Source organism: Mustela putorius, unplaced genomic scaffold (assembly GCF_011764305.1).
Source record: "Mustela putorius furo isolate JIRA1106 unplaced genomic scaffold, ASM1176430v1.1 tig00000095_pilon_pilon_pilon, whole genome shotgun sequence".
In the NCBI taxonomy this organism is placed as follows: Eukaryota; Metazoa; Chordata; class Mammalia; order Carnivora; family Mustelidae; genus Mustela; species Mustela putorius.
Window position 1 is genome coordinate 35,503,303 of NW_025421280.1, and position 19,792 is coordinate 35,523,094.

The following is a 19,792-nucleotide window of genomic DNA, read 5'->3' on the forward strand; positions in this document are numbered from 1 at the left end:
CTCTCTCTCTGCCTACTTGTGATCTCTCTCTGTCTATCAAGTAAATAAATAGAATCTTTCAAAAAAAAAAAAAAAACCTGCCCTTGAAGTGTAAAATTCAGCTTGCTTCCTTCTCCCCTCTTGTTCTGAGTTAGTTTTCTTGGTTGTGTTCAAAGTAGCAAATACACAAGATAATTTACATCATATTTTGAAAAAAAAATGTTGCCAAGATTTAACTAAGAATATACATTGAATACATCGTGGGTGGTTACATTTTAAACTCATGCCACTCCTCTTTTGCCCTTAATATAGCAACTTTATTGAGCTGTAATTCACGTACCATAAAATTCACCCTTTTAAAGCGTGCCATTCAGTGGATTTTTCACAGAGTTATGCAACTGTCACACTATCTAATTCAGGACATTTTATCATCTGGTGGTTCTCGTGGGTGAGTTTCAGGAGGTGAGAAAGGCCAAAGAAAGAGGTGGTCTAGGCAGGTGCCCCGTGGCTCCATTGCAGCATTCGACAGAAGGAGGGAAGGACCACATCAAAGTACTTGGCTGGAATCCAGCATGTTCCTGTGCACAAGGACATTTATGTACTGTTTATGGGCCCCTCGGATTTGCCGAGATTACTTTGGCAGAGCGAAATTGACTTGAGGAAGAATAGTATGCGGTGAAGCCATCCACAGTAGCTCCCCAGCCCCACACAATACTGAAATGGATGGTGACTGACCAGACATAATGTAGAGTCAAAAACCAGCATCTGTGGGCATAGGAAGCAGGATAACACCAGGATATGGTGATTGGTGGCCCCTGTGATCTGCAGTGTCCACTTGGAGGCTCCTAATCAAAGAATTTAAAGAGAGATGGGAAGATGGAAAAACTGAGGACCGCCCCCATATACCGCCGGAGGGGCTGTATGAGGGGGCAGCCACTGTAGGACTGAGGACCCCCCCCATATACCGCCGGAGGGGCTGTATGAGGGGGCAGCAGTCTGGCAGTTCCTGGAGAAGTTAAACACAGAGTTACCGTATGATCTAGAAATCCCATTTCTAGGTAGATGCCCAAGAGGGATGAATATAGATCCGTACAGAAACTGGCACACAGGTGTTCCCAGGAATGTTATTCATAGTAGCCATGAAGTGAAAACAACCCAAGTGTCCCATCAGATGAACGGGAAAAGTGAAACGTGCCGCAGCCGTACAGTAGCATTCAGCAGTGACAAGGCGTGACATTCTGATACCTGTTACAACACGGGTGAGCCTTGAAAACGTCGCGCTATGTGCAAGAAGCCAGTCCCAAAAGGCTGTGGATCTTCTGATTCCATTTATGTGAAGTATCCAGAACAGGCCGATCTGTGGAGACCAAAAAAAAATAGATTAGCAGTTGTTTGGTCTGGAAAGAGGGGACCAGGGAGTAACAGCCAAGGGATGCAAGGTTGCTTTCAGGGGTGATGAAAATGTTCTAAAATTGTGGTGGTCGATGCACAACCCTGGACACACTAAAAGCCATCGACTCATAACTCTGTAAAAGGGTGAGTAGTATGTATGTGAATTCCAGGTCCGTAAAGCTGTTGCGTAAGAGAGGCAGACAGGAGCGCCTGGGTGGCTCAGTGGATTAAAGCCTCTGCCTTTGGCTCGGGTCATGATCTCAGGGTCCTCGGATCGAGCCCCGCATCAGGCTCTCTGCTCAGTGGGGAGCCTACATCCCTCTCTCTCTCTCTGCCTGCCTCTCTGCCTACTTGTGATCTCTGTCAAATAAATAAATAAAATCTTTTTTAAAAGAGACAGAGAGAGGCAGACAGAACACAGGCTGAGAACTAGAAGCACAATGGAAATGGTTATGGGCATGGGACAGAATCGCAAGAAGTGGTTTGAAACTAGGAAGCTAGAAATTCAAGGGGAAATGATAAGAAAATCCGGAAGAAACAGGGAGCACCTCTCCAGCACGAGTGGGAGCCAGGGAGCACTGAGTTGGGTATCTTACAGGCTGACGTGCACCGCGGAGGACTTTATGGCCCTAGCCATCAGTGGGTGGAGGTCAGCTTGGAAAAGGCAGAGGCTGGAGACAGGGAAGTTCTTTGAGAAATGACCTGGGCCTAAACAGGGACCGTGTGGGAAGAGGCCAGACTTTCATCTGTGCAAAGGGGGGTGTGTCAGGGCTTCGATGGCATTGTGGGAGAAAGTGAGGTGTAGGCGACCAGGTAGGTGATGGGCCCCGAGGTCATGGGCTAGCAGGACTCTTCTTACGCAGCAAGGCTGGCCTGAGGCATGTAGGTGCTGCAGTGTGACCAGTTTGGACCTCCCTTGAGTTTATCTTGCCCTGGAGAGGGGGAAGCTGTGTTCCCTGCCCTGCAATCAGGGTCTCTAACCCTGAGCCACCATCCCACCCCCAGCCACATCCACCCCATCCCAAGGCTTCCAGGGTCTAAGCAGTAAAAGTAGCCCTTCATAGACCCTCGGGGGCCCTGAGGTTGGAGTGCTCAGGGATGGAGTGGAGGCTGGGCAGGCTAGCAGTCGCCCGCGGGGGGTGGAGGTACGAGGGAGAGAGGCAGAAGACCTGGCCGCGAAGTGATGCGAAGCCCATCGGAAGAGAAAACAGAGTGACTCTGATGGTAGAGCCATGATCTGGTTAATGTGCTTATGTAACGAGAGGCGGCGCCTTGGGAGTCAGACTCCCGTAAGCCCTTGCAGTTGCAGGGCTCTCCTGTCCGCTCGCAGCGGCCATCAGCCACCCCCCTCCCCGTCCCCCATCCCGGGACTGGGAGCCTGGAGGGAGCGCCATCTGTGTCTCTCCTCTGTGCCATGACTTCTGGCCCACCGCCTCTCCCACCACACACACGTGACGAAAACATCATAACTGGTGTGGTGGGCAGGACAGTGGCCTGCAGAGATGCTCGCATCCTAACCCCCAAGACTCGCAAACATGTGACTTTCTATGGCAAAGGGGACTTTGCAGATGTGATTGAGGTTTCGGGAGATGGCAGGTGAGCCTGGATTATCCGGGTGAACCCAGTGTCATCCAGAGGGTCCTTGTGAGAGGGAGGTGGGAGGGTCCGGGTCCAGGAAGGAGGTGTGATGGCGGAAGCCGAGGTCAGAGGTCAGAGGTCAGCGTAGGAGATGGAGGGAGGGGCGGGAAGCCCAGGAGGGCGGGTGCCACTAGCAGCTGGAAACAGAGGGGAAACGTGTTCTCCCCTAGAGCCTCCAGGAGATGGCAGCCCTCCCGACCCCGCTCATGCCCTCCAGCCCCACCGGAGAATAGCCTCAGTGTTGTTTTCAGCCACTGTTTGTAGAAATCTGTGACAGCAGCCAGTTGGGAATGCCCACACCCACTTTCCAGCTCCAGTGCTCCAAGGCTCAAATTCTCATTTGACTCAGGACCTGCCCTGCCCCCTACCCTCTCCAGCATTTCCTTCTCCTGTGGAAGTTTCTAGAACTCCACGCTGGCCTCACTCAGGGTTCTGTGTGCCTCCAGCCGGGCCACTCCCATTGCCCCTTCTCTAGACACATGCGCACAGGGGAGCACCGTGAGCAGAAAGATGGTAGCAGGGAGCTCAGGCCTGCTTCTGTGGTACCACAAAAGCTACTTAGGCCCTTGGATCCTCAGTTTCCTGGCTCTAGAATTACCAGTCTAATAGCATTCCTTGTTTCATAGGGTTGTGGTTACTTGTGAAGGGCTCCGCAGTGTCTGGGTGTGTCCATCCTTTCCTTCAGCACCGGGGACCAGGGACCCGAGTTGCCACAATGAATACAACTTAGCTCTTTTTTTTTTCTTTTTTAATCTGAAAAATATAACTTTGTTAACAAGATGCGGAGTATATGTACAAGTCGATAAAAAGAAATTGTTAAAAAATGAAGCCCCACCACTGTGGGTTGCTCCCAAAATCTGAAGATTAATTATAAGTCACATCTTGTAAATTAGTGCTTTTAAGTTTGTCATTAGCTCCACCCGGCTTACAGGCAGGAAGCTAAAACCTTCCTTTTGGTGTTTCTCCCTCTTCTAGAATGTCCCAAAAGCCCTGATCAGAGGGGAAGGCCTTCCAGTTTCCCTGCTGTCCACAACTTGGCATTCTGCTGCTGCTTTTTTTTAAAAATGGGGCTATTACAATTCACATACCATAACATTCACCACTTGAATGTGTATGATTCAGTGGCTTTTAATATATTTATATGTACTCCTCACCCCATTCTCTTCACCCCAAAAGGAAACCAAGTAGCCATGAGCAGTCACTCCCCATATCCTGTTCCCAAGCCTCCGGCAGCCATGATTGTGCTTTCCCCCTGAAGATGTTCCAAACTGGGGTAGCTTTCCATTGGTCAAGAAGGTTCCCCTTGTTGATGGGCCAAAAGATAGGGGCTTCTGCGACTCTATAGTGTGTTTGGTTTTGACCATGACCATGAGGAAAACCAACATTTTATGACATTGTGATCTTGTAAGCACATACATACACATACAATCGGATCCAGAGTTTCAGCAAAGAATAAGAATACTCATCTTCCTCACTCAAGATCGTCTCTGGCATTTTCTGTCCTATTTTATTTTGCGGGAAACTGTTTTCCCCAACTCGCGAAGGGGTCACCGTCCTCAGTGTCAGAACAGTGCCTTGGGATCCCAGTGCACCATGCCTTAGGAAGAACGTTTAGCAAAAGAGGGAGCATTTGGCAGTACAATTAATAGCTTGGACTTCTGAGAAGCGTACTAGTTTCTTAGGACTGCTGTAACAAATTGCTACCATCCCAAGTAACTTAAAATAACAAATTCATTCTCTCACCATTCTGGAGGCTAAAAGTCCGAAATCGAGGTATCCGTAACACTGCACTCCCTCCAAAGGCTCTAGGGAAGGATCCTGGAAGGCTGCCCGAGGCGTTGGGTCCTTGGCTTGTGGCTGCATTACGCAGGTCTCTGCCTCTGTATTCACTTGACTTTTCTCTCTCTGTTTGTCTCTGTGTCTGTGTCTCTCTGCATCCAGAGCTCCCTCTTGGCCTTGTAAAGATGCCAGTCACTGGATCACCCTTAATCCAGGACGATGTCATCTTGAGATCCCTGAGTTAATGGTATCTGCAAAGACCCTTTTTCTGAATGAGGCCACATTCCGTAGAATTTTGTAGAATTCCGTGAATTCTGAGGGCACCGTATTCACCCAACCGCAGAAGCCTCCTATTTCTAGTGACTCGTAAGGGAGAACAAGTGGACAAGCTGATAGTCTTCATTTCTTAGATTCCTTACAGACATAGTAATTTTCACATTATTTAAAGTGAAATGAAGCATTGGACTTCAGCTCATGCTTGGGAACCCAGCAAGTGAGGAGAGGAAAGCAGAGGAGAACTTAAGAACTAGTTTCTTGCCTGAAAAGCTTCTAAATCTGGTTCCTCTGAGAATACCATTTGCCATATGGTATAAAGAGGTGCCTGGTGCTACCATACACTGAATGTTTGCTTGTTTGCTTGTCTTTATATAATCTGTTCCTTTCCCTCATGCGTTCAAAGACCACCTTCATCAAATACAAAAGTTTTATCAATTTAGAGAAGCAAAAATAGTTCCATCTGCTTGGCCTGGCACCTAGCTTACATAAGTACACGAAACTGCTTTCTTCCTGACCTTGAGACGTGAAATAGATTAAAATATATTCACACTCACACCTTTGCAGGACTAGAAGGAATACTAATGAAGGTCTTTGCAAGGTTTTGGAATTTTCCTAATATAGGAGCTGGTTGCCGACTTGCGTTAACTGTTGTAGCTGGTGTCCTTAGTAGTGACGGGATCTTGAGATGCTCAGAAAGCAACTGGGTACCTGTTTCTACCAGCATAGATTGTCTCAGGGCTCTGGAATTCAGTAATGACTTCGCACAGTTAATCCACTCCACTGCTTCCTTTATTCCATTGCCTTCCATGTGTCGGGGATTAAAAATGGGAGCTTCTCGCGCCACATGAGCCCCGCTGGGTGCATTCTGGTTGTTGGAACAGGCCCTCCCTTCCAGAATGAACCAAGCAGAGAAGGTAGACCAGCAATCAGCAGACTTCTCCTGTGAAGAGCCCCACAGTAAATATTTGAGACTTTGCAGACCTCACAGCCTCTGCCGTGGCTACTCCCCAAAGCAGTGCCAGACAACAGGGAAGCAAGTGGGCGTGGCTGTGTTCCAATAAAACTTTATTGACAAAAATAGGTGGCTGGCCCTCAGGCTGGAGCTTGCCCACGGCTGCAGAAGACTCGTGGTTTTTAGCATTCTGTGTCTAGGGCTGTGACTCCGATGTTGTAAATTTGGTGAGGGACGCGGGTGAAGGGGACAGGGCATCCTCTAAGATGTGCATCAGCACTGGGAACCCCTTACGGAGGGTCCTTCTGAGCCTCGACACCCCGCCACCTTTTCAGTTGTCTTTTTTACAGAAATGCAGTGTCCTTGAATAATTGCGCAGGTCACTGAGAGCAGACAGGTTTTTTCTGGCATCACGTGTGCATGTTTTTCTTCCTTGCCTTCTACGTTTAACAGAATGCTTTTTATTTGGTGAAGGGGAAACCCACTGGACGCTGCTAAGTGTTTGATTTCCTCTGCCCTCCTCATAGCCACCTCTGCTAACATTTGCTCTTTATTTTCCAAATAAAAGGTTTATGTAGGGGTGCCTGGGTGGCTCAGATGGTTGGATGTTTGCCTTTGCCTCGGGTCATGATCTCCAGGTCCTGGGATCGAGCCTTGCGCCACACATCACCACCCCCATCCCCATGGCTGAGCCCTCCCCACCAGCTCACATGCTCTCTCTGTATCTTCCTCTGGAATAAATAACTAAGGCTTAAAAATACATAATAGCAATAATAAGGCCAGTTGGGGTTTTCTGGAAGATTTCAGATGTGCAGTAGTGACACCTGAATTAATCTTTTCAAAATCACTTGTTTTCATTAAAACGTTTTTCAGCTGCATCATTTTGATTTCGGTACGGTCCCTTGAATTAACATAAGTGTTTTTTGTTGTTGTTTTTTAAGATTTTATTTATTTATTTGACAGATAGCATAAGTAGGCAGAGAGGCAAGCGGGGTGGGGCAGCGGGGAAGCAGGCTCCCTGCCGAAACAGAGAGCCCGATGCGGGACTGGATCCCAGGATCCTGGGATCACGACCTGAGCCGAAGGCAGCGGCTTAACCCACTGAGCCACCCAGGCGCCCTGACATAAGTGTTTTAAAACACCAAGGAGGAAAGCAGGGCGGCCCTTCCTGGCGAGGCCCAGGGGAGTGGCTGGCATTGTCTTGATGGGACCCCTACAGATCGGCATCTGGCCTTGTACCCCGGCCACAAGGCATGGCGTAGGGAATATTCACATGGCATAGGTTTTTCAGGGTTGGAACTGCCGATGGCTGATGCTAAAGGTACTTCCTTCCTGACACCAGAAGTCATGTGAACTTGAGCAAAGGGGAGCGGGTGATTCATGGGACAGGTCCAGGCAGTGCAGGGCATCCGCTCCCCATCCTTAGCTCTGCAGGCTTTCTCCGATCTGTAAGTAACGAAGGGGAACACCAAGTTTCTCTTATTTTAGCAGTCCCCCTCCGGCCCTGAGCTCGCTTCTCTGTCCCTCTGACCAGCTTCGCCCCTCATCGACCCCACACTGAAAAGGTCATTTCTACTGGTGTTGATGTCATCCTTTAGGAGTGGTTGTTACTGGTTCTGTCTCGGTAGAATGTTCCAGAGCCACCTGCACCTGGCTGGCCCCTGTGAACTGGTTGAACTTGTTCATCAGAATGAGTTGAAACACCCGATGGAGCAGGTTTTTGTTCCCATATTTCCACTGACCATCCTCGTTAATCGCTAAGGGCGCTTGGAGGAGAGGGCGCGAAAACGCAGCGGCAGGACCCCCTTCCAGACCATGGGGGAGCCCTGCACAGTTCCCTGGGTACCAGTCTGGTACTAGGCAGTCTCCTGATGAGCCTAGTGGGTCCAGTCATGCCGAGAAAGGCCAACAGTGAAAGCGGACAGAAGTTCTTAAGTGGTGCCTTGTGTTTCCCTTCTGTCTTGGGGAAGGCCAGGTTCCTGGGAGAAAATCCAACTCCATGATGGCCGAGCGGCAGCCGCTCTGAAATTCAGGTCCCCTGCAGGACTAGTTATATCTTTAAAGACCAAACAAACAGAAAACACGTTAACCATTTTTCAGTGTCTTGTTCAGCAGCGGAAGTGTCTCCTTGTTGGGGTACTGTTCCTTCTACCCCTCTCCAGAACATGTTTGTCTTCCCCAAACAGAGACCCCGCCCACATGGGACACTGGCTTCCGTTCCATGCCCGTGGCACCTGCAGTCTCCTTCCTGTCCCTCTTGATGGGACTCCTCTAGGGACCTCACAGAAGCAGAACCTGACCGTGTTTGCGCTCTTGCGTCTGGCTTATTTCATCGAACACAGTGTCCCCAAGACTCACCCGTGTTGGAGCCGGTGGCAGAAAGGTCTTCCTTTTTCAGGCTCAGTCATAGTCTGTCGTATGGATGGGTCCCATTGTGTTTATCCGTTTCCCCGTTGAGGGACACGTGCGGTGTGGGCACCCTGTGGCCACTGGGGATAGTAATGCTGTGAACACGGGTGTGCAAGGATCTGAGTGTCTGCCTTTCATTCTTTCGCATCTACACCCAGAAGTGGGATGGCTGACGCTTGCAGTTCTGTCCGACTGTTTGAGGAGCCGCCAAGCTTGTCCACAGCAGCCGCACCATTTTCCCCTCCTACCAGCAGTCCCTGAGGGTTCCAGTTTCTCCACATCCTCATCAACACTGGTCATTCCCCATTTTTAAAAATGATAACATCGCCGTGGGTGTGAAGTGGCTTCTCGCCGTGGTTCTGGGTTGTATTTCCCTAATGATGGTGCTGTTGACCACCTGTCTTCTCGTGTGGCTGTTGAACGCCTCTGTATCTGCTTTGAGTCGTGTCTTTTCAAGTCCTCTGTCCACTTTTGTCTCGGGTAGTTTGTTTTCTTCAAGGGTTCTCTCTACTGGTCGCCTCTGATGCCATAGGGTTTTGCCAAGAACTGAAAGCAAGTGTTATGTGCCTACAACCTTTGACAGAGGTGGTAGGGGTCCCAGGCCCAGGCAGGAAGCAGAACTGGCGTGGCGTGGCCTCCCAACCACAGACCAGCCTACTCCTTCCACTGAAGAGTGGGCATTTTTTTTTTTTAGATTTTTATTTATTTATTTGAAAGACAGAGATCACAAGTAGGCCGAGAGGCAGGCAGAGAGTGGGGTGGGGGGGAGCAGGCTCCCTGCTGAGCAGAGAGCCTGATGCGGGACTGGATCACAGGATCCCGAGATCATGTCCTGAGCTGAAGGCAGAGGCTTAACCCACTGAGCCACCCAGGCACCCCAAGAGAGCACATTTTAAGAGGCATCAGCAGTCATGAGCCCGAGAGCCAGTGTGAACCATTAGGAAGCAGTCGTGACCCGTGAGCCTGGTGTCCTCTTCTAGTGACACGACCCGCCCAGCAGACTGGTGAGAGGAGGTGGAAGGTGTGGAAGTGGGGGGGCACCTGATCCAGGCCCCCGTGACATTCTTGGGGTGGGATGAGAAGCGCACAGAAGTGTTACGATAATCCTGAGCTAATCATCCTTTAGCCAGGCTCATAACTAGTTGGATGAAAGTTCCCGAAGGGTGTTAATTAGTGTCCCGGAGTCAACTGAGGGGGACACCGCCCCTGGGTTCCATCCTCTGCTCTGTCCTGACTGGCTGTTTGCTCTGTAATTTAGAAAGATGAAAGATGTAGAAAGTTCAGTTATCAAAGCTGGGGATCGCAGCTAGAGGGGTGGCCTTCCTCCCAGTGTCACGGAGTCAGGGCGCAGAAATCTCAGCACCTGAAAGAACTGGTTGAAGGCAACGAGGTAACGTGAGGAAGGAGAGCCTGTCCGTCTCCGGGCCTGCCTCTGAGTCATCGCTTCCCAGTCTGGCACCCTGGACGTTGGGGGCCAGGGGAGTCTCTATGGGGGGGCCCTCCTGTGCTCACGGGATGTTGAGCAGCATCCCTGGGGCTGACCCACTCAGTGCCAGGAGCTCCCCTGCCATCATAACAGTCCAGAATATTTGCAGACAATGCCGCATGTTCCCCGGGGCACAGAATGCCCCCTGGTTGAGAACCACCAGTCCAAATAAGCTCCTCCAGAATCAGGACCAAATGACAACCTGGAGAAACAGCTCAGAGATTCCAGTTAAAGATAATACCAGTTTGAGCAGTGTTTGTGACACAGCACTCCTACCTTCTCCCCAGTCCCACCCCCAGAGGAACTGCTGCAACTAAATTAGGTTGTTCTGGGGGCGCCTGGGTGGCTCAGTGGGTTAAAGCTTCTGCCTTCTGCTCAGGTCATGATCCCAGGGTCCTGGGATTGAGCCCCCCATCGGGCCCTCTGCTCAGCGGGGAACCTGCTTCCTCCTCTCTCTCTGCCTGCCTTTCTGTCTACTTGTGATCTCTATCTGTCAAATAAATAAATAAAATCTTTAAAAAAAAATTAGGTTGTTCTGGTACCCAGAAAACTCGCAACAAAGCCAGGACCCTAAGACTGGTTAATTCCAGGTCTCATCCGGTTCCATCCCGGGATCCTGGGATTGCTCGCCCTGGAACCACGCCCACTCCCAGCCTTCTGGTCTTCAGCAGATTTCCCTCTCTTGGTCCTGTCTCGCTGTGGTCGTGTCTCTCTGCAGAGCGCCGTGTTCCAGTGTCCACCTGCTGTCACTGGAGTCCTCAGGGGCAGCTTGGATAAACCCGCACGGAAGTCAGACTTGCCACCTCCCCCGGCTCTGCCCTCCCCAGGGCACCTGCATCGGGTCCCCACACCCTCCTCGCCCATCTCCCTGCATCCGCCAGCATCCCCTTGCAGGTCCCCCCCCCCACCCCAGCCACAGCCTCTACTTCTGGAGGCAAATATGATTGAAGACCCCGTGTATAAACTTGTCCGTGACTGCAGTTTCGAGGATAAAGTGTAAACTGCAAAGATCGCAAAGGTCCGAGACAGTCCCTTCACGCACAAGGCGTTCCCTCCGTCCTGCTGTTCTGCCCCCTTCGTTTCTCCTCATTTCTCCCCTGACCTACCCCAGACCCTGTCTCCCTTTGTCCCTTCCTGCAGCAAATATTTATGGAGCACCCTCCCCGCCCCAGGCCTTGTGCCAAGGTTGAATGACAGAGATCCCCACGTGTGTGGAGCGTCCTCTCTAAGGACACAAATAGAGTTCACTGTCTGTGGCTTCCGTATTTACGAATTCACCCACTGGCGATGATTTATCCATTACTCCCAAATCAGTACCCCCAGGGCTTTCTTGGGGCTTGGACAACACACAGAGAGGCAAGATATTGGAGTTGCCCAAGGCGCTGATTCCCATACAGCCTCTGTCCAGCTCTTTCCGTAAACAAGTGTCCTTTTTCCAGTGTATTTAAATTGCCACGCTTTGTTTATTCTTGTGCTTTTTGTTGGCGATTTTGCTGTTGGAAAATGGCTCCTGTGCACTGGGCCAAAGTGCTGTCTAGTGTCCCCAGGCCCAAGAAGGCTGTGATGAGCCTTGTGGAGGAAACAGGTGAATCAGACCAACTTCTTGCAGACACGAGTTAGAGAGTTGTTGGCTGTGTTCGGTGTTTATGATGCAACGACGTAGTTGAAATAAGGTCTCTGCCAACCAAAACATAGGGAACACAAGGTTGGGTATTGATGGGCTGACAAAAATACGAGCAGAGCCTTCTAGGACCTGAATTCCCTGGAAGCAGGGGCTCAGCCTTTACCAGATCCATGTTGACAGAGCCTTGGGAGCCCTGTCACAAATCCTGAGCGCCCCCTGTGTGGCGGGAGAGATGGCGGGACACGAGGCAGGGAGGGAACAGCCATCCGATCCCGATCCCGTGGGTTCCGGGGCTTGAGGAGAGGAGATGGAGACCGTGTGCTATGGGGAGGAGATTCAGAGTTCTTTTGCATTTTCCCCCAAAACTGGTTTCCTCGGGGTCTTTGCCAGCACTAGTGACTGAGAGCCCTCCCACGCTGGGCTTCCTGGCTCCCCTTGCCCTGCACGTCTGCGCTAAGGGTGTGTCTTTCCTCTAACCCCTATGTGTCCCTGGTTGTCCCCGCCCCCCCCCCCATGCAACTTTACCCCAACCCGTGGCGTCGCATCCCTAGGAAAGGAAATGGCCCGTCCCCAGCCTGTCTTGGAAGCACACCCTTGGCCTTAACCAGAGCCTGCCTTTGGCCTCAGACTCCTGTGCCCCAGGCTTCTCCAGTTCACCATATGCCAAAGCTTTTTTCATTGGATTCGTTATTCCAGGGAGCGCTTGTCTACCGGCTCTGGACCAGCCAGCTGGAACATAGGTTCGAGTAGGGTGCGAACGAGTCGCACGGGAAGTCTGGGCAGGGCCCTTTTCTCGGGGACAGGCTCTTCAGCCTCCAGCCTGCCCACATGGCAGTGTGCAGAAGGACTGAGCCCCTGAGCCGAGCCCCGGGCCCTAGCTGCAGCCTGTGTACACTTAGAGGTGATCAATGGACCGAAAAAAGCAGTTATTTTTTAAAATTAATAAGCCTTAACTACTTTATTTAACTTAAAGTAGATAAATGTACTTGTGTTTGTCAATCTTTTGCTATCCAGCGGCCTTTCCTCTGCGAACAGATATCCATCCCCATCATCTTTCTTGCTTTAAAGCAGACCTGGAGAGGGGCGCCTGGCTGGCTCAGCAGAGCGCCCACTTTTGTTCTCAGGGTTGTAGGCTCAGGCCTCATGTTGGGTATAGAGATTGCTTAAAACTAAAGTCTTTTTAAAATAAACAAGCCAGACCTATAGCATAGACTTTCCACTCTACTTTGCTTTGAACGAGAATTTCAAGGAAATGGGAAGCCTTCTGAATGCTGACACTTCTGCACGAATGTGGTTGGTTAGCCCTTATCTGGGCGGGTGGGCGGTGTTCAGATCACCTTCTAATCAGATGGTACTTTGGTTTGCTTGTTTTTAAGTGACTTGCTTGTGAGTTTTAGAAACACAAGCTCTCTTGCATTGGTGGTTCAAGAGTTTAAGTAACATTTTATTAAGGAATGTATCTGTAACACGCACAGCTCTGAAATCTACTAGAAGTGGCTCTGGTTAAGCAAATGTTTGCCGGCGGTCGGTCACGGAGCATCCTGGCCACCTCATTGGCCTCGTCTTGTGTGGTACACCCGGAGAGAGAAGAGGCCCCAGTTGCAGGTGGACAGGTTCAATGAAAGTTGCTTCAGAATGTACCTGTTCAGGGCACCTGTTTGGCTCAGCTGGTTAAGTGTCTGATTCATTCTCTCTCTTTAAGATTTTATTCATTTGAGAGAGAGAGAGAGAGAGAGAGAGAGAGAGCATGAGTGGGATGGTGGGGAATGGGGAGAAGCAGACTCCCCGGTTGAGCAGGGAGCCCGACTTGGGGCTCGATCCCAGGACCCTGGGACCATGACCTGAGCCAAAGGCAGACACTCAGCCAACTGAGTTGCCTAGGTGCCCCAAGCATCTGACTCTTGATTTCAGCTCAGGCCATGGTCTTGGGGTCATGGGATCAAGCCCCACATCCGGCTCCGCGCTCAGCAGGGAATCTGCTTAAGATTCTCTCTTCCCGGGGCACCTGGGTGGCTCAGTGGGTTAAGCCTCTGCCTTCAGCTCAGGTCATGATCTCGGGGTTCTGAGATCGAGTTCCGCATCGGGCTCTCTGCTCGGCAGGGAGCCTGCTAACTCCTCTCTCTCTCTCTCTCTCTCTGCCTGCCTCTCTGCCTACTTGTGATCTCTGTCAAATAAATTTTAAAAATCTTTGAAAAACAAAAAGATTCTCTTTTCCTCTCCCTCTACGCCTCCCCCATCTCTAAAATAAATACAATCTTTAAAAAAAAAAAAAAAGAATGTACCTGCAAAATCCTGTTTTTACTAAATATCATTCTTCAGAATCGCTGTCTTCAGCTACTCTCATCTTATTTTCCTTGACTGTTCCGGCTGTTTCTACACATGGATTGGCCCTAAGTAGATAGTCCCAGGTTCCACTGTTACCCTGTATTTTCAGCGACCTTCAGAACTTCCACACTAGCGTCCTGGGGCCGTTTCGGACTAATAGTGTCCACAGTGAGAGCTTCCGTGTTCTTCTTGCCACGGCTCCCTCTCCCTGGCTTCTTCCAGTCCCGGCCCCTGAGGGTGCCACCCAGTGACCCAAACCACATGTCTCAGTCTTCCCAGTGTTCTGCAGCCACCCCACCCTCCCTGCCTGCATTCAGGACATTGTCACCGGCGCGCACACCTACCCGACTGGATCCCTCCCTCGATCATCATTTCTCTGCCTTCTTTCTTTGCTCACCCCTGCCATCACCATCTGGTCTAAGAACGTGGGTCCAATCCTGCTTGTCCTTCACTTGAAATCCCCCGTGGTTCCCCATCCCCAAACACCTGACCACGGTGCACCAACGCTCTAGCCCAGCCTGCCTTTTGATCTTCATCTCTGGCCACACTCTTCCCCTCCCCACTCCCATGCCCCCTGCCTGCCGACCCCACACGGACCCCCACCGCCCTCCCCTAGAATAGCCTTGCCTTCCCCCTTCCTCCTTTTCTCCTAACCACCTCCTACTCATCCTTCAAGACCCAGTGCAGGTGACCCTATAACCTTCCTCCTCCCCTCCACCAGGAAGAATGACTCATCTTCCCCTGTGGGACACTCCTAACTTCCAGTACTAGAAATCTCATAATTGTTTGCTAACGTGTCACCTTCTTGATCATCTGGGTTCCTCGGGGCTGGAGATCTGCCTTACTCACACACCATTATTCCCATGGAAAGAAGTGTTTTATGTTTTCTAAACCAATTCGCAAACTTTTTATCAGTATTATTTGGGGGGAAACCTAACCCTTTTAGAAGCTGTGACCACCTGGACAGCGCAGGGCTCCACGGGAGGAGCTAAGCCCCAGTTTCCCCACTTCCCAGTGTTCTAGGGTCTCGTGTAGTCCAGTATTGAACCCCATCCCACAGTCTTGTCTGTGTTCAGGAAAATGTTGTCAGTTTTTCTTTAGTGAGGTGCGTGGATATCAGGGGCAGGCATGAGGAAGCCACCAGTTAGCCCCTTGCCCCATTCCTACTCCTGGGGGTAGATTTATTTCCTCCCTGAATTCTCCCCATATCCCTGTGAGGTAGGTACCATGTACTGTTCTGCACAGACAGTGAAACAGTGTTGGGGGGACTAAGTAATGAGCCAAGATCACAGAGGTAACAGAAGCAGGTGACAGTCAGGATTCAGACCCCTGCTCTTCCTGACCCCAGAACCTATGTTTCGGAAGAGAGCAGTCATGTCCCAGAATGTCCCTGATTTTGTACCCCCACACTTGGGGGTAGAAACTGAGGTCGTGGATCTTCTCTAATGTGACTCTGCAAAACCCAGCACAGTGCTGATTTGCAGAGGCGTCAGAAATTGTCACCATCTGCTTTAAGCTTTTTCCCAAACTTGTATTTTGAAATAATTTTAGATTTATGGAAGAGTTCTAAGGAGATTATGCAAAAAGTTGCTGCAGACAGGCCCTGCACTCAGCTTCCTCCTCATGCGGACCTTTTTTTGGAATTTATTTATTTACTTACTTATTTGACAGAGAGAGAGATCACAAGTAGGCAGAGAGGCAGGCAGAGAAAGAGGGGGAAGCAGACTCCCCGCTGAGCAGAGAGCCCGATGCGGGGCTCCATCCCAGAACCCTGAAACTGTGACCTGAGCCAAAGGCAGAGGCTTAACCCACTGAGCCACCCAGGTGCCCAACCTTTTTGTTTTTAATTATAAAAGTCATACCAGCGTCGCAGAAAATTTGGGAACTAGAGCCATGAGGGGAAAGAGCTATGATCCCACACAGCTACTGTGTCTACAGCTACAGTCCTCTATCGTGTCACCTTCCAGGACTTTTTGTCTTATCCGTATTGCCCTGCACAGATGTCCTGGGTGGTGCAGTCCTTGGGAAAAGCAGTTTGGTGATAACCAATCCAAATCGTAAAACATGGCTAACCTTTGCCTCCGGAGCGCCGTCTCTGTGAGACTCGGGTCTGAAATTGGAATGAGTCAATGTCTGACAACAGAGAAGTAATTCAGAGAAGCGATGAAAGTGGAACTTACAGACACCAGAGCCGTGCGAGTGCGGGAAACTTGCATATGTCCACCACCATGGTTAATGAACGTGAACTCCCAGGGCGCCTGGGTGACTTAGCCGGTTAAACGTCTGCCTTCAGCTCCGGTCACTATCTCAGGGTGCTGGGATCGAGCCCCACATCGGGCCCCTTGCTCAGCGGGGAGCCTGCTTCTCCCTCTTGCCCCCTGCCCCTGCAATTCAAGCTTGAGGCTATGCGCGCGCACTCTCTCTCTCTCTCTCTCTCTCAAGTAAATAAATAAAATTAAAAAAAAAAAAAAAAAAGAAGAACATGAACACCTATGCAGATACAGATCAAGGTACAAAGAGATTCCCGTGAATGGCAGAAAGAATACTGATTCGTTTCAGTTTTAATTTTTCCTTTTTTTTTTTTTTTTTTACATTGAAGTTCACTTTTTTCTATTGTTAATTAAGAGGGATCACATCCAGGTAACAGGGACTTGGGGGATGTTTTCTCCCGTGCCTTTGTCAGTGTTTGGTGAGGACCGCCCCTCGTCAGCCAGGAGGGAATCTCTGCAGGCCGAGAGTTGGTCCCACGTTCTGTACTTCGGGACTGGAACGTGCCACCGGGCTTGGGCTGGATTTACGCCCAAGAATGTTCTCTTTGTTCCCTTCTTTTCTTCCCCTGCGATGACTCACTGTAGCCGCTTGCCTTCGTTAGTTCTTATCTTTATTAAACACAACAACTTAGAGAAATACCATCTTGGTATTAGACATGACTTTGGAGAAATGCTTTATTTATCAAAAGAGTAAATAAAATAAGCTGGTGCCCCCCGCAAAAAAAAAAAAAAAAAAAAAAAAGCCCTTTGAAGTTCAGGTTTATTAAGAATGCTGAAGATTGACCCCCAGGCAGTATAGCAGGTTCTTGCCGGACGTCTGGTCATCTGGGTACTGAGACCTGGCTCTCTGCCCGCCTGGCCCATCTTGGCCTAGTTTTCCTTCTTGTGCAAAATCAGAGTGCTGCTGTTCTGCGTGTGTCGCAGAGGCGAGGTCGGCTGCTCGAGAGAGCGCTAGAACAGCATGGGCCACTTCTGCCAGGATTAAGGTCTTTCGTCTGTATTCCCGGTAACAACACACGTGTGTTGTACCACAAAGCACCCCTGAGTCTTAGACATTCCAGAAGGAGAAGCAGCGCCAAATAGTTTCTGTGGAGACCTGGGGTTTCTCACAACGGACCCTGCGGTTTTTCTTAGTTTGCTAGCACAACTTTCTTATCGTGGGTCACCTCGCAGTGTTGGATCTGAAGAGCCTTCTGGATCTCAGAGGAAGGCAGCTCAGAGAGTTCTGGGGCTGGAGGAGGCTGGAGGAGCTCAGGTCCTGCTCTTGCGGGTTAGAGATGAGAACACCAATGGCCCCTTCCCCAAGTTTCCCTTGACAAGCTAGAGGCTACAAGCCCACAGGCTGGGGCCAGGGACAGGCACGCATGCGCAGTTCCCGAGGACAGGGATGCTCTGGGCACTGGGCAGAAGAGGAGGCCTGTCCTCGTGATGTCAGCCAGGGTAGCAAGAATCCCCCGGAGACTCGAGAAGGGTGGGCTGGGAAAGGTCAGCTGCTGGCATATTTGAGGGTGAAGAGGAACATAAAGTTCAAGGGGCAGAGTTCATGAGAGCGTGAGCCACGGGGACTGACAATCGCTCACTTCCTGACCATGTCCTTCCCGCACCTTCCAGCAGCATCCAGGGGCCACATAGCCTGTTCGGTGGAGCATTTTTTAAAAATCCCACCAGAGATAATAGCCCTGAAGACAGCAGGTTGCCCCGAAAGTGAACTAGTAGGCCTCGCCTGTGGGTGCCCTCCCCACCTGGCGGGGACGAGGTCTGTGGACCCGAGCTGGGAGCAGGCTGGCCCGGCACATAGATCAAAGCAATGTTGACATCCTGATATGACTGACATCTGACCCTTGCCCTCCAAGAGGTCAGGGTTCCATGAGGCATGAGGCAGTGTGATAACAGCCGTGACGGGTTGTGTGCACAGAGGTAAAGGGCACAGGAAGGCCTAGGCTGTGGGGGCTGGGAAAGAGGGAAGGCGACCCAGAGGGACTCTGGCCGGGCCCCAAAGTTCGCCAGGCAAAGGGGTGCCTCAGCCAAGGCACCCAGAGCTGCACGTCAGCATGGTTGGGGTGCAGAGTGCAAATGGGGCATGACCAGGCCAGGGAGTCGGAGCCAAAGCTGTGGGATGCCCACAGGTATGTGGTGAGACCCTCGGGCAGCAGGGCGGGGGGCGGGGCGGGAAGCGGAGGGGCTCGGTAGCCCCCCAGGGAGACTACAGCTTGGGCTGACTGATCAGGGAACGGGCCCACGCCCTGTGAAGTAGACAGAAAATAGGGCCAGTGTCGGGCCAGTGATGCACTGGCCCTGGGGGTGCAGGAGAAGGCTGGACCGAGGGTACCACACCCCAGGAGCCGGAGCATGGAGGGAAGGTCCTGTGAAGATGAGGGAGGCTCCAGAAGAGCACGGGGAGGGGCTTCAGCGAGAAGGGAGAGAATTTTACAGCGAGAGGAGGGCACCTCTCCTGGAAAGTGGGCCTCTGGACCTAGTTCCCTGGTGGGGGGGCGGGGCTTGTGTTCCAGGGCACCAGGCACGCCCAGAAGAAATCTGTGGAACATGTGTTCCTCACCCTCCGCCCCACTTGCAGAGTGCAAGCCAGCAGGCTCCAGGAAGCTGCAGATACAGGGCTTGACCAGACAGACGCTGGTCTGCTCTCAGGAAGCTTCGGCTGGACGGGAACGCGGACGGTCCGCACTGCCGTGAGAGCAGAGGGACTGAGGAGACGGAGGGCAGGGGACGCAGCTACACATACAGACTTACCCCGAGAAAGTATCCAGTGCAGATGGGGTATGTCGCCCCTCTGTCCGCTGGGAATTCCTCCCTTCCTTCCTTCCTTTCTTTTTAAAATTTACGTTCAGGTTACTTGACATTAGTATTAGTTTCAGGGGTAGAATTAAGTGATTCGCCGGTTGCGTATGACAGCCAGTGCTCTTTACAAGTGCCCTCAGTGCCCAGCAACCCTCAGTGTTTCCTGGAGTTAGGAATCTCTTACGGTTGGCTTCTCTGTTTTTATCTTATTTTATTTTCCCGTCCCTTCCCCTATGTTCATCTGTTTTCTTTCTTAAATTCCACATATGAGTGAGATCATAATGGTTTCTTTCTCTGACTGACTAATTTCGCTTAGCATAATACCCTCCAGTTCCACTGGTGTGTTTGTTGTTTTTTGTTGTTGTTGTTGTTGTTTTTAAGATTTTATTTATTTATTTATTTATTTGACAAGCAGAGATCACAAGTAGGCAGAGAGAGAGGGGAAAGAAAGCAGGCTTCCTGCTTCCTTCCCCCCGATGTGGGGCTCAATCCCAGGACCCTGGGATCATGACCTGAGCCAAAGGCAGAGGCTTAAACCACTGAGCAACCCAGGCAGCTCCCTGTTGGTTTTATTATAACCATCAGTAGCATCCTGGGAACATGCTGTTGGAGGAATATCCCCGTTTAATAAGCAGTTTCACAACCACTGCAAGAGGTTTCTGTAGGAAAGAAATTGTAAAAGGTTCCTGAAATATATTTTACATTACTAAAGCTTAAGCAGAAATGCGAGATGCACAATTTGTATTTTCAGTGGAAGCTCACCCGCGCATTAGGTCCAACCGTGTGAATTTTCCTAGGTTAAAAGTGGCTGATTATTAGCAGCCAGTTCCGCATAAATGGAATTAATAGAAATAAGAATGGGAATG

General features: G+C 50.8%; 1 protein-coding gene across 9 annotated transcripts in view; it reads left to right on the forward strand.

Annotated features, from left to right (window-relative positions):
• ARHGEF18 (Rho/Rac guanine nucleotide exchange factor 18) overlaps window positions 1-19,792 on the forward strand; it is an 81,042-nt gene that overhangs the window by 29,256 nt on the left and 31,994 nt on the right. Inside the window, exon 1 of one of the 9 annotated variants that reach the window (XM_013045270.2) lies at window positions 18,458-18,905. The exons of the other annotated variants lie outside the window; for them this stretch is intronic. The gene's annotated coding sequence lies outside the window, so the exon portion shown is untranslated. Of the gene's footprint in view, window positions 1-18,457; window positions 18,906-19,792 lie in introns of those variants that run through there. 9 annotated transcript variants of the gene reach the window in all.